The sequence below is a fragment of the Pongo abelii genome, chromosome 16, assembly GCF_028885655.2.
Source record: "Pongo abelii isolate AG06213 chromosome 16, NHGRI_mPonAbe1-v2.0_pri, whole genome shotgun sequence".
Taxonomy (NCBI): domain Eukaryota; kingdom Metazoa; phylum Chordata; class Mammalia; order Primates; family Hominidae; genus Pongo; species Pongo abelii.
The window spans coordinates 1,280,793-1,293,657 of record NC_072001.2 but is presented as its reverse complement, the minus strand read 5'-3'; the positions used below and the strand labels follow the sequence as shown (position 1 = coordinate 1,293,657).

General features: G+C 44.8%; 1 long non-coding RNA gene across 1 annotated transcript; it reads right to left on the bottom strand.

Moving 5' to 3' along the window:
- Positions 1-3,123: 3,123 nt before the first annotated feature.
- On the bottom strand, positions 3,124-8,342 carry LOC134760200 (uncharacterized). Its single transcript, XR_010137117.1, has 2 exons — positions 7,924-8,342; positions 3,124-4,175 (listed from the first exon to the last, which is right to left on the bottom strand). It is a non-coding gene; the product is annotated as an uncharacterized LOC134760200 (long non-coding RNA).
- Between the last annotated feature and the right edge of the window lie 4,523 nt (positions 8,343-12,865).

Genomic DNA, 12,865 nt, shown 5'->3' with positions numbered 1-12,865 from the left:
GAAACACTGTCTCTATATTATTTATTTATTATTATTATTTTGAGACAGAGTCTTGCTCTGTCACCCAGACTGGAGTGCAGTGGCACCATCTAGGCTTACTGCAACCTCTGCCTCCCAGGTTCAAACAATTCTCTTGTCTCAGCTTCCCGAGTAGCTGGTACTACAGGCTCATGCCACCATGACCAGCAAATTTTTATATTTTTGGTAGAGATGGGGTTTCACCATAATGATTAGACTTGTGTCAAACTCCTGACCTCAATTGATCCACACACCTCGACCTCCCAAATTTCTGAGATTACCGGTATGAGACGCTGCGCCTGGCCACCTCGTTCTCTACTAAAAATGCAAAAATTAGCTGGGTGTGGTGGCATGTACCTCTAATCCCAGCTACTCAGGAAGCTGAGGCAGGAGAGTCGCTTGAACCCAGGAGGCAGAGGTTGCAGAGAGCCGAGATCGTCCCACTGCACTCCAGCCTGGCGATAGAGTGAGACGCCATCTCAAGGGAGAAAAAAAAGACAGCAAAGAAGAAAAGAAAGAAAGAAAGAAGGAAAAGAAAGAGAAAGAAAGGAAGAAAGAAAGAAAGAAGAAAGAAAGAAAGAAAGAAAGAAAGAAAGAAAGAAAGAAAGAAAGAAAGAAAGAAAGAAAGAGAAAGAAAAAGAAAGAAAAAGAAAAAAAAAGAAAATTGACTCTCATATAATGATCTTTTCCACAGGTAGGTGGGTGACTCTCAGAACAAAATTCATTACATCTGTGAGACTGTAACTCTCCTAAGGGGACACAGTCAGCCAGAGAAGATTCATTTATGAATCCAGTTCACTGTTGAGATTGGGACTGGTGTACTTAGGCCCAACATACAAATTCTCATACCTGGAATCTGGACATATGTGGAGTTGTTCATCTCATCCCTGTCGCTTTCTACAGGGGGGATTGTGACATACATCTCTGCCCAGCTCCCGAGTATTTTAGCTCTGTTTCCTGTGCCCAGCTCACAGATGGGATTCTGACATATCACTGAAGCCAGCACCCAGGTAATGTAAGTTTTCTGTCTTTCATTAGTGCTACTCACAGGGGCTTTGTGATGTATTGCTGGGTCCCACATCCAGGTTATGTGATTCTTCTGCCGGTGTCCTGTCCACAATGGCCATTTTGACATATTGTTGCATCCGAAACCTAGATGATCTACCTCTCCTTCCTGAGCTTTGCCTAAGGGGACATTGTGAAATATCTATGTGCCCATCACCCATGTGGTGTGATTTTCTTCTCCTGCCTAGTCCCTGCTTAAAGAAGGGATTGTGCCATATCACTGTGCCCAGCACCTAGCTCATGTTACTCTTCTTTTGTGTTTTAGGATTTGTTTGGAAGGAGATTGTGATACATTGTTGGGTCCAAATCCTAGATGACATTACTCTGTTGACTTTGCCCTGCAAGCAGAAAGCACTGTGACACATTATTGGGCCCAACACCAAAGTGAGTCTCCTGCCTGAACCCTGCCTACAGCAATTTGTAATATATGGCATTGGGACATATCTCTGAGCCCATCAAGTATTTGACAAGACTCTACATTTTTAACAAAGGCTTTGCCCATAGGAGAGAGTGAGACATAACTTTAAGCCCAGAGAATAGGTGATGTTTCTTTTGTTTTTTGCTTGAGCCCCACATTGTGATGTATTTCTGGCCCCAACAACTGAGGGAAGGGAATCTCCTGCCTGGGTCTTGTCACAGGGAGCCTTGTGAAATATTTCCGCGTTCATCACCTTAAAGATGTGACCCTCATCTTCTGCCTTGGCCATGTTTACAGAAGGGAGAGTGAGTTATTGCTAGGCCCAGCACACAGATCATGTGATTCTGCATCCTGGTCTCTTCAGAGGGTTCATTTTGACGTATCTCTAGACTCATCAACTAGATGATGTGACGCTCCTCTTCTCCCTGAAACCTATCCATAATGGAGATTGTGAAATACAGCCTGGCACAGCACCTACATGATGGTACTCTCTTCTCATGTCTGGGTGCTGCCCACAGGGGTCATTGTGACTTATAGCTGGGTGCAGTCTTCAGGTGATGTAACTCTCCTCTATTTTTGGGCCCACACACCCAGGGCATTACCATATAGCTCTGCTCCTCTGACCTAGGTGATGTGACTCTCCTGTCTTTTATCTCCTCTTAGAGGGTATTGTGATATATTGCTTGGCCCAGAACCGAGGTGATGTGACCTTTTCTCTTGCCTGGGCCCTTCATACATGGTGTATGGTAACATATATCTTTGTTGAACACATAGGTGATGTGACTCTTCTGCATAGATCTTGCCAACAGGGGTATTATGACATACCTTTCTATTCATTGCCTAGGTGATGTGACTCTCTACTCTTATCTGGGCCCTTCCAAAAGAGGGGATTGTGACATATCACTGACCCTACCACCAAGGTGATGTGACTGTTCTCTTTTGCCTGGGTTTGCACATTTTGGGTATTTTGACATATCCCTGGGCCCAACACTTAGGGGATAAAAGGTTTATTCCTCTACCTTATACACAGAGAAACTTGTGACGTATTTCTGCATTCATCACCAAGAAGATGTGACTCTTCTACCTGCATCCTGACCGCAGAGAGTATTGTGACGTATTGCTAGATCCAGCACCCAGATGATGTGACTCTGCTGCCTGGGTCCTAATTTGAGGAGTGGATTGCAACATACCCATGTCTGAGCATTCAGATAATGTGACTCTGTTGCCTGGTCCCTTTTCTCAGGGAAAGGACATATCCCTGAGCCAACGTCCAACTGATTTTACTCTCCTGCTCTCTTTCTATATGCAGGTGTAATTGTGACATATATCTTGGAGCACAACTCACAGGTGCAATAATGACTTTCATATGTCAAACTAGCCAATAGGAGAGATCCTGCTTCTCCTACCTACACTTAGGGAAATGGAAAAAAAAATCCCTGGTTCTCCTCGTTAAGATCACCCACTCTCTCACATATTACATAAATCCCTCAGGTGGTACAGAGTCTCATCACAGGGCCCAGCACACAGGTGAAATTTTTTTCTCCTATTCACCCCCTGCACTTTCCTGACCATTATGATTTTCACCCTCACATATAAACAGAATCCACTGGTGAGGTCCTGAATTTCACACATGAATGCAGTTTATTGTTGGAATTGTGGCTCTCATATGTAAAGATCTGGCCACAGTTGGAATGGGAACTTCGTTATAAACCCAGCACATAGAAAGGTGATGATTCTCTTATCTGGACCCCGCCAATTGTAAAGATGTTGAGTCATATGTAGTCTTAAGGCCACGGGTTTGATCATGGGTCCACACCATCATGAAAATCTCAGAAAGAATTGAGACTGTCATGCATACCATATAAAACCCTCAGGTGCAACACAGAAAGTCCTAATAGGGCTCAGCACACAGTAATGTAATGACATTGGGATGCACACCCAGCCAACATTGAAGATTGTCGTTCTTTCACATGATCATATTTCACTTTTGAGGCTCTGAATGACATACTCTAAGGCAGTTTCAAAAGTTGAAAAATTGAGCATTTTTTTCCTGTGTCTTTTGGCTGCATAAATGTTTTCTTTTGAGCACTGTCTGGTCATACCCTTGGCCCACTTGTTGGTGGGGTTGTTTGCTTTTTTCTTGTAAATTTGTTTGAGTTCTTTGTAGATTCTGGATATTAGCCTTTTGTCAGATGAGTAGATTGTAAAAATTTTCTCCCATTCTGTAGGTTGTCTGTTCACTCTGATGGTAGTTTCTTTTGCTGTGCAGAAGATCTTTAGTTTAATTGGATCCCATTTGTCAATTGTGGCTTCTGTTGGCATTGCTTTTGGTGTTTTAGACATGAAGTCCTTGCCCATGCCTGTGTCCTGAATGGTATCGCCTAGGTTTTCTTCTAGGGTTTTTATGGTTTTAGGTCTAATATTTAAGTCTTTAATCCATCTTGAATTAATTTTTGTGTAAGGTGTAGGGAAGGGATCCAGTTTCAGCTTTCTACATATGGCTAGCCTGTTTTCCTAGCACCATTTATTAAAAAGGGAATCCTTTCCCCATTTCTTGTCTTTGTCACGTTTGTCAAAGATCAGATAGTTACAGATGTGTGGTATTATTTCTGAGGTCTCTGTTCTGTTCCATTGGTCTATATCTCTGATTTGGTACCAGTACCATGCTGTGCTGCTAAAAAACACATGCACACTTATGTTTATTGCGGCACTGTTCACAATAGCAAAGACTTGGAACCAATCTAAATGTCCAACAATGATAAGCTGGATTAAGAAAATGTGGTACATATACACCATGAAATACTATGCAGCCATAAAAAATCATGAGTTCATGTCCTTTGTAGGGACATGGATGAAGATGGAAACCATCATTGTCAGCAAACTATCGCAAGGACAAATAACCAAACACCGCATGTTCTCACTCCTAGGTGGGAATTGAACAAAGAGAACACTTGGACACAGGAAGGGGAACGTCACACACCGAGGCCTGTTTTGGGATGGGGGAGGGGGAAGGGATAGCATTAGAAGATATGCCTAATGTAAATGAGGAGATAATGGGAGCACCACACCAACATGGCACATGTATACATATGTAACAATCCTACACATTGTGCACATGTACCCTAAAACTTAAAGTACAATTAAAAAAAAGTTGAAAAACTGACTCTCGTGTGTGAGAATCACAGATGTGTTGATGACTCTCAGATCATGAGTCAGCATACCTGGGAATCTGTGATTTCAATTAGGGGAGAAAGTCTGCAGAGGAAATGGGGCTGCCATGCACAAATTTAGTCCACTATTGAGATAGTGACTTGTGTACTTAGATCAAACATACTGAAGGAGATCACTCTCATGCCTAAAACCAGAATATGTGAGTGATTAATCTCATCTCTGGAACTTCCTGCAGGTGTCATTGTGACAAATATACACATTTGTCCAGCACCTGAGTGATTAAACTCTTCTCTTTAAGCCCAGCTCACAAATAAAATAGGGGCATATCATTGGACCTAGAACGTAGGTGATGTGACTCTATTCTCTCGCCTTGGTGCTGCCCACAGGGAGCATTGTAACATATCATTGAACTTAACACCTAGGAGATTGGGGGCTCCTGCCTGAACTCTGCCCACAGGGAGGCTTGTAGCATATTTCTGCCTCCATCGCCAGATGATGTGACTCTCCTTTCTCCCTGCACCTTGCCCAAAGGAAAGATTGTGACATATCACTGGGCCTAGTAATCAGTAACCAGGTGATGTGTCTCTCCTGCCATGGCCTTACCCACAGGGAGTGTGGTGATATATCACTGAGCCCAATACTCAGGTGATTTGACTCTGCTGCGTGTACTCTGATTTCAGGAGGGGATTGTAACATATCCCCGGTGAGCACACAAGTGATGTGACTCCCTTCCTAGCCTCCAATCTCATAAAAGATTGTTACATATCCCTGGCCCAGCCTTAGGTATGTGACTCTCCTACCTGGTCCCTGCCATGAGGGAAGATATTGACAGATCTCTGGTGAAGCATCCAGGTGACGTGACTCTCCACCTCACTCCCTACCCAGAGGAGAGATTGAAACATATATCTTGGCCAGCTCACAGGAGTAATAATGACTCTCATACCTCAAACTTGCCACTAAGAGAAATGCTGTTTTTCCTAGTGAGGCTTTGGAAAATGGGTAGGTCCTAAGTCTTCTCTTTGTATGAAGGTCTTAGAGGAATACCTCTCTCTCTTATATTATATAAAGCCCTTAAATGGCACAAAGAGTGTTATCACAGGGATATGTTGCATAACCTAGGGGAGGGGCCCAGTTATATGTCACAATTAGCCCAGGGGACAAGGCACAGGCATGAGAAGGGAGTCCCATCACATGTGTGCTGACCTAAGTGATATATCATCATCCCCACTGTGGACAGATCTCAGTAAGAACAGGAGAGTCACATCATTCTAATAATGGTCTCAGAAATACATCACAATGACTCCCCTGGGCGGAAACAAGGGATAAGAGTCACATCACCTGTGGGCTAGGCCCAGAGATGTCACTCTTACTTCTGTGGGCATGTCTTAGGCTGGAGAGGAGAAACACATCACCTAAGCACTGGACAAAGAAATGCGTCACAAACTTTCTGATGAGCAAAGCACAGGTAAGAGAATAAAGCCATATCAAATAGTTCATGGGCTCAGAGATACGTCATTATGCTCCCTGTGGGCAGGGTTCAGGTAGGACACTCACATTACATTGGTGTTCGTTCAGCAATATGTCCCAATGCCTTCTAAGGACAGAGCCAAGACAAAAGAGTAAAATCATTTTGGTTTTTTACCCATCTATATGTCACAATCTCCCTCCGTGGGCAGAACCTAAAAAAAGGGAAGGGTCACATTAGCTAAATGCTGCACCTAGCGATAAGTCACAATTCAGCCTGTAAGCAGGGACTAGACAGAAGATAGAGTCACATCATCTGGTGACTGGTGCAGAGATATGCCACCATGCCTTGCACAGGAAAGACAGTCACATAACCGGAATATTAGGTTCACTGGTATGTCCCAGTGCCTCTTGTGAGCATTCCAAGGCAGGAGAGGAGGCTCACATTACCTGTGTGCAAGACCCAGTGATATGTCACACAGAGGAGTACAACTGGCTTGCATATTGTGTAAACAATGTGCATATGGTAGACAAATTGTCACCACAGGACTCAGCAGACTGGTGACATTATGCTTCTCAGATGCACACCCCACCAATATTCAGGATGGTCTCTATCACAAGTGGAGAGAGCCCACTCTTGAGGTCCTGAATTACACATGCAGACACAGTCCACAATTGGGATTGTGACTTTTATATGTGAACACCCAGCCACAGGTGGGATGGTGACTCATTTTTAAACACAGCTCATAGGCAGTTAAGAACTCTTATTTGGACGAAGGCAATTAGAAAGATGTTGACTGTCATAACAGGGCTTAAACTAAAGGTACAAGGAGGGGGCCGTGCCTGCTTAGGGTTTCAGAGAGGATTGTTACATTCATGCATACTCTATAAAGGCTTCATGTGGTGAAGAGAGTGTCCTGACAGGACCCAGAAAAAGGTGAGATTGTGACACTCATATCTGCTCTGAGCCAAGAGTAAAAATTGTCATCTTTTCACATGAACACGGCCCACTGTTGAGGTTCTGAATCTCACACCAAGAGGCAGTTGAAAATTGAACAATTGACTCTCATAAGTGGATGCGATCCATGTTGGAGTTAGTGACTCTAAAACCAGCATTCAGTAAACACGTGAGGCTGTGACTCCATTAAGGGGCCACAATACTCGGGAAAGACTGAAGCTGCCGTGAACAGATCCAATGCACCACTGAGACTGTGACTTGAACACTTAGATCCAACATACAGAATGTGTTTGCTCTCACACCTAGATATGGGACATGTGCAGGATTGTTAGTCTCAACTCTGGACTTTCCTGGAAGTGTAACTGTGAAATATATCTCGACCCAGCTCCTGAGTGATTTGAGTCTTCTGCCTAGCCCAGCCCATAGATATAATTGTGACATTATTTAACCCAGCACTTATGTGAGGTGCCTTTGTTCTCTTGCCTTGGCATTGCCCTTAGGGCTCATTGTGACATATCTCTTGGTCTTACACACAGTTAATGTGAGTCTCCTCTTTTGCCTTGGCCCTGCCTACAAGGGATATTTTGACGTATCCCTGGGCCCCACACTCAGGTCATGTGACTTTCCTGCCTGGAGCTTGCAACATGGGACATTGTGACATATTGTTGGGTCCAACACTTAGGTCATGAAAGTCTACGGTGTGGGCCCTGGCTATAAAAGACATTGAAATATATCTCTGTGCTCATCACCCAGGTGTTGTGACTCTCTTCTCCTGCCTGGTCCCTGCTTACAGAAAGAATTTTGGTATGTTGCTGGGCTCAACTCTTACCTGACGTGTCTCCTTTCTTCTTTCTAGATTCTTCCATCAGAGAAGATTGTGACATATCACTGGGCTTCTCGCATAGGTGATTTGACTCTCCTACCTGGGCCCTCCTTTTAAAAAGTGATGTGTCTCTCCTCTACTGCTTTGTCTCTGCTTTAGGGTGGATTACTATGTATGAGTGGAACAAACACCTAGAAGATGTGACGCTCCTCTCCTACCTGGGTCCTGCATACCTTGTGTATTGTGACATATGGCTGGATCCAACACTTAGAACTCTGCTGAATGGGCTTTGCCCTCAGGAGTATTATGACACACCTTTTCATTCATCACCTGGGTTATGTGACCCTCCTCTTCTGCCTGGGTCCTGTCAAAAGGAGAGATTGTGACAAATCACTGGGACAAGCACCCACATGATGTGACTCTCCTCTTTTGCCTGGGCACTGCATATTTTGGATATTGTGACATACTGCTGGGCATAATACCTATGGAATTGATGGCTAGTGCATGAGCCCTGTTCCCAGGGGGCCTTGTGACTTCTCTCGGCATCCATCACATAGAAAAAGTGCCTGCACCCTGCCTACTAAGAAGATTATAACAGATCACTTGTCCTAGCAACCAAGTGATGTGAGTCTCCTCTCCTGCCTTGGTGCTGCTTGCAGGGGACATTATAACATATCACTTGGTGCTGCACCCATGTTTTGTAATTTTTCTGCCAGGGCCCTACCAAATATGCTATATTGCTGGGTCCAACGCCCAGGTTATGCAGCTCTCCTGCCTGGGCTCTGCCTACAGGGGACATTGTGACATACCTCTGCACCCATCACTCAGGTGATGTGACTTTCTTATGCTGACTGATTCCTGCTCAAGTGGGGATTTTGACATATCAATGGAGGCAGCACCTAGCTGATGTAACTATTCTCTTCTGCCTAGGTTCTTCCTGCAGTGGAAATTGTGACATATCACGGGGCTTAACACCAAAGTGACATTAGTTTTTCCTTTTGTTCTTCCCTCAGAAGACATTGTAACATATTGCTGGGCTCAGCACTAAAACGATGTTAGTTTCCTGTCTGGACCCTGCATACAGGAGTCCCTGTGACATATCTCTTGACTCATCAACTATTTGATGTGACTCTTCTCTGTTCCCTGGGCTTTGCCTATAGGAAAGCATCAGCCTGGGCTCCAGAGTCAGCCACCCATCCGTGCACAGACAAGGAGAGGTCTCATTAAGCTTCAGCACAGTCTGGGACCCTAGCTTTTTTTGTAACGATTTGTTCGGCATGAAGCCCACTAACGAGGGCCTTTCAAGACTGGACTCAAGGAAAATGAAAAGGTCAACTTGTTTTGGCGACTATCTGTTGTTTTTCAATAACTGTTTGTCAGAAACAGTGATGGATGAATTCCACAAGGGGCTCATACAACCTGTTCCAGGACTTAGTGCCCATTGTTTCTGTCCATGTTCATTGATTTCAAATTTAATATTTAACTTTTCCTCCTCATTCAGTCTCAATTTGACACTTAATTGTAGAAAAAATATTTTTACAGATATACTGGGAAGGCACAAGTGGTATAGATTACAGACACATGGTAAGTAGAGGAGAATGAAAACCACAATTAATGAAAACCACACCCACCATGGCCAACGCCAATGCCAGTTTGACCGCCAGTCCATGATGGGGTCCTGACGGTTAGATTCTAACTGTTTTACTTGTCCTTGCATGTCTTGGGCAAGGAGAGTAATATTGTGAGAACTCTCAGGGATACACACACAACATTCAGTATGCAGCAAGGTTCAAAGCCCTCCTTGGGCTGCTGCAAGCATACCAAATGCCATTCGATTTTGCAACACAACAGTACGCAGCTAAGCAAATTCTTCTAACAACAGAAGTCCAGTGCTGCTATCATTAAGAGATTTTTCTACATGTAGGCTTAATATTTTCATTTATTGCTGAAGCAGGATTGTACCCGGGGCAGCGGAAGAATACTGTGATAGGGTACCACCACCAGGGATTCTGGCACGTTCATAACCAGCTATGTTTGTAAGCATCTAGATTACTGGAGACGGGAATATTATCCCGGATGGCGAATGGAATTAATGGCACCTTCAGGTGAATCTCCCCATCCAATATTGGGACAGGTAAGGCCACCCATAGGATCTGCATACCCAGAGGGCCCCCCAGTATGCAACAATGGTTTTACTATAACTATAGTGTATTAACATGTTATTAAAGTAGCAAAGGAAGTCCAGGTTGGATTGCAAGTGTTGTGTTGGCCCCACTGGTAACGACAGAGCCATTCAGAAATGATGGCAAGAATAATTCTCCAAGGTAGTCCATTTCCTGTGGCCTCTGGCAACTTGATGCATAGCCAGCATTGACTGCAGTTGGCTTCTGTTGCAGCGGTTGCTGCCCAGTTGATGAACTCATTCTTGGTCTCAGACATGATCACCCAGGTACTGATTACTAGCAGAGAGGTTATTCTCTGTAACAACAAAAATGAAGGGGAACATGATATTGTTTTTCATTTTTAGGAAATTGTACTACCCCTTTATTTTCTGCTCCCATAGCTAAAATGTCACCAGCCTTAGGGGCGGGATCTGATGGAGGCTATATCCATATTTTGGCTCCAGGATTTAACCTACCTATACCAGTGGATCTGAATTTCCCAGTTCTGTACATAGCCTCTCTTGAGGCAGAGATTTCCTCAGGGTTTAATAGTTAACAAGGTACCAGGTACCACTGAAAATTGAGCAACCCACATCTGCAGTCTTGTAACAAAAGAATCTGGGGTGATATTGTGTAAAGTGAACTTTAACTCTTCCCGATAATCACTATCAACTATACCACCATACATTATAATGTGTCTCATTGCCAGGCTTGAAAGTGTTGTAATCTATTCACCCACATACCAGTTTGCATTTATGATGGAAACTTTTGCCTGTTGATCTTCCTGTTGATTTGTCTGTTGAGAGAAAGCAGAGATGCATGAGCATCAATATGGAAAACAGCAATAATGGTAGTGTGTGCCAGTATTCAGATATCTTCCTATTATTGTTTTCTCCAAAACTCTTTATTCACAATTCACCATTTGTTTAATTGCCATTTGGGCATCTAGGTAGTAAGACCATTTTCTGCTGACCAAGAGTCGGTATACAAGTAGAAAATCCCTCTGGCCTCCTCCTGAATAGCTCGGAGGACGGCTTCTAGTTCAGCCAGCTGGCTGCTCACACCCCACCCTTCATCAGAAATGCTTATGTTTTTAACAGGATTATAAACCACGGCCTCCCAGCATCGGGTCCCATCAATGTCTTTAGTGGAACCATCAGTAAACCAAGCGTGTTTCTGATCCTCTTGGTTTAGTTCTTTAAAGGATTTGCCCCATTGGGCAGGGGAGGTTTCCTCCCCTATCTGCAGGACTTATTCGGTGATTTCCTGAGTTGGCAAGTTTTGCACATCCTGATGGAAAAATGATACCCCTTTTTAATTCCAGCTTAGCCTGGTCTTGTAAGTACCACTTCCATTTTATGATGCTTTCTTGAGTGTACCCTATCCAATGGGTTTTGAGGGAGCTCATTACCCAAGTCAAGATAGGAATTTGGGGCCTCATAAAAACATCATGATTGTCAAGATGGCCGAATAGGAACAGCTAAGGTTTACAGCTCCCAGCGCGAGCGACGCAGAAGACGGGTGATTTCTGCATTTCCATCTGAGGTACCCTGTTCATCTCACTAGGGAGTGCCAGACAGTGGGCACAGGTCAGTGGGTGAGCGCACCATGCACCAGCCGAAGCAGGGGCGAGGCATTGCCTCGCTCGGGAAGCGCAAGGGGTCAGGGAGTTCCCTTTCCAGGGGTGACAGACGGCACCTGGAAAATCGGGCCACTCCCACCCGAATACTGTGCTTTTCCGACGGGCTTAGGAAACGGTGCCCCAGGAGAGTATAGCCCGCACCTGGCTCAGAGGGTCCTATGCCCACGGAGTCTCGCTGATTGCTAGCACAGCAGTCTGAGATCAAACAGCAAGTCGGCAGCGAGGCTGGGGGAGGGGCGCCCGCCATTGCCCAGGCTTGCTTAGGTAAACAAAGCAGCCAGGAAGCTTGAACTGGGTGGAGCCCACCACAGCTCAAGGAGGCCTGCCTGCCTCTGTAGGCTCCACCTCTGGGGGCAGGGCACAGACAAACAAAAAGACAGCAGTAACATCTGCAGACTTAAATGTCCCTGTCTGACAGCTTTGAGGACAGCAGTGGTTCCCCCAGCACGCAGCTGGAGATCTGAGAACGGGCTGGCTGCCTCCTCAAGTGGGTCCCTGACCCCTGAAACCCGAGCAGCCTAACTGGGAGGCACCCCCCAGCAGGGGCAGACTGACACCTCACACGGCTGGCCAGGTACTCCAACAGACCTGCAGCTGAGGGTCCTGTCTGTTAGAAGGAAAACTAACAGAAAGGACATCCACACCAAAAACCCATCTGTACATCACCATCATCAAAGACCAAAAGTAGATAAAACCACAAAGATGGGGAAAAAACAGAGCAGAAAAACTGGAAACTCTAAAAAGCAGAGTACCTCGCCTCTTCCAAAGGAACGCAGTTCCTCACCAGCAATGGAACAAAGCTGGACGGAGAATGACTTTGACGAGCTGAGAGAAGAAGGCTTCAGACGATCAAATTACTCCGAGCTACAGGAGGATATTCAAACCAAAGGCAAAGAAGTTGGAAACTTCGAAAAAAATTTAGAAGAAAGTGTAACTAGAATAACCAATACAGAGAAGTGCTTAAAGGAGCTGATGGAGCTGAAAACCAAAGCTCGAGAATTACGTGAAGAATGCAGAAGCCTCAGGAGCCGATGCGATCAAATGGAAGAAAGGGTATCAGCCCTGGAAGATGAAATGAATGAAATGAAGCGAGAAGGGAAGTTTAGAGAAAAAAGAATAAAAAGAAACGAGCAAAGCCTCCAAG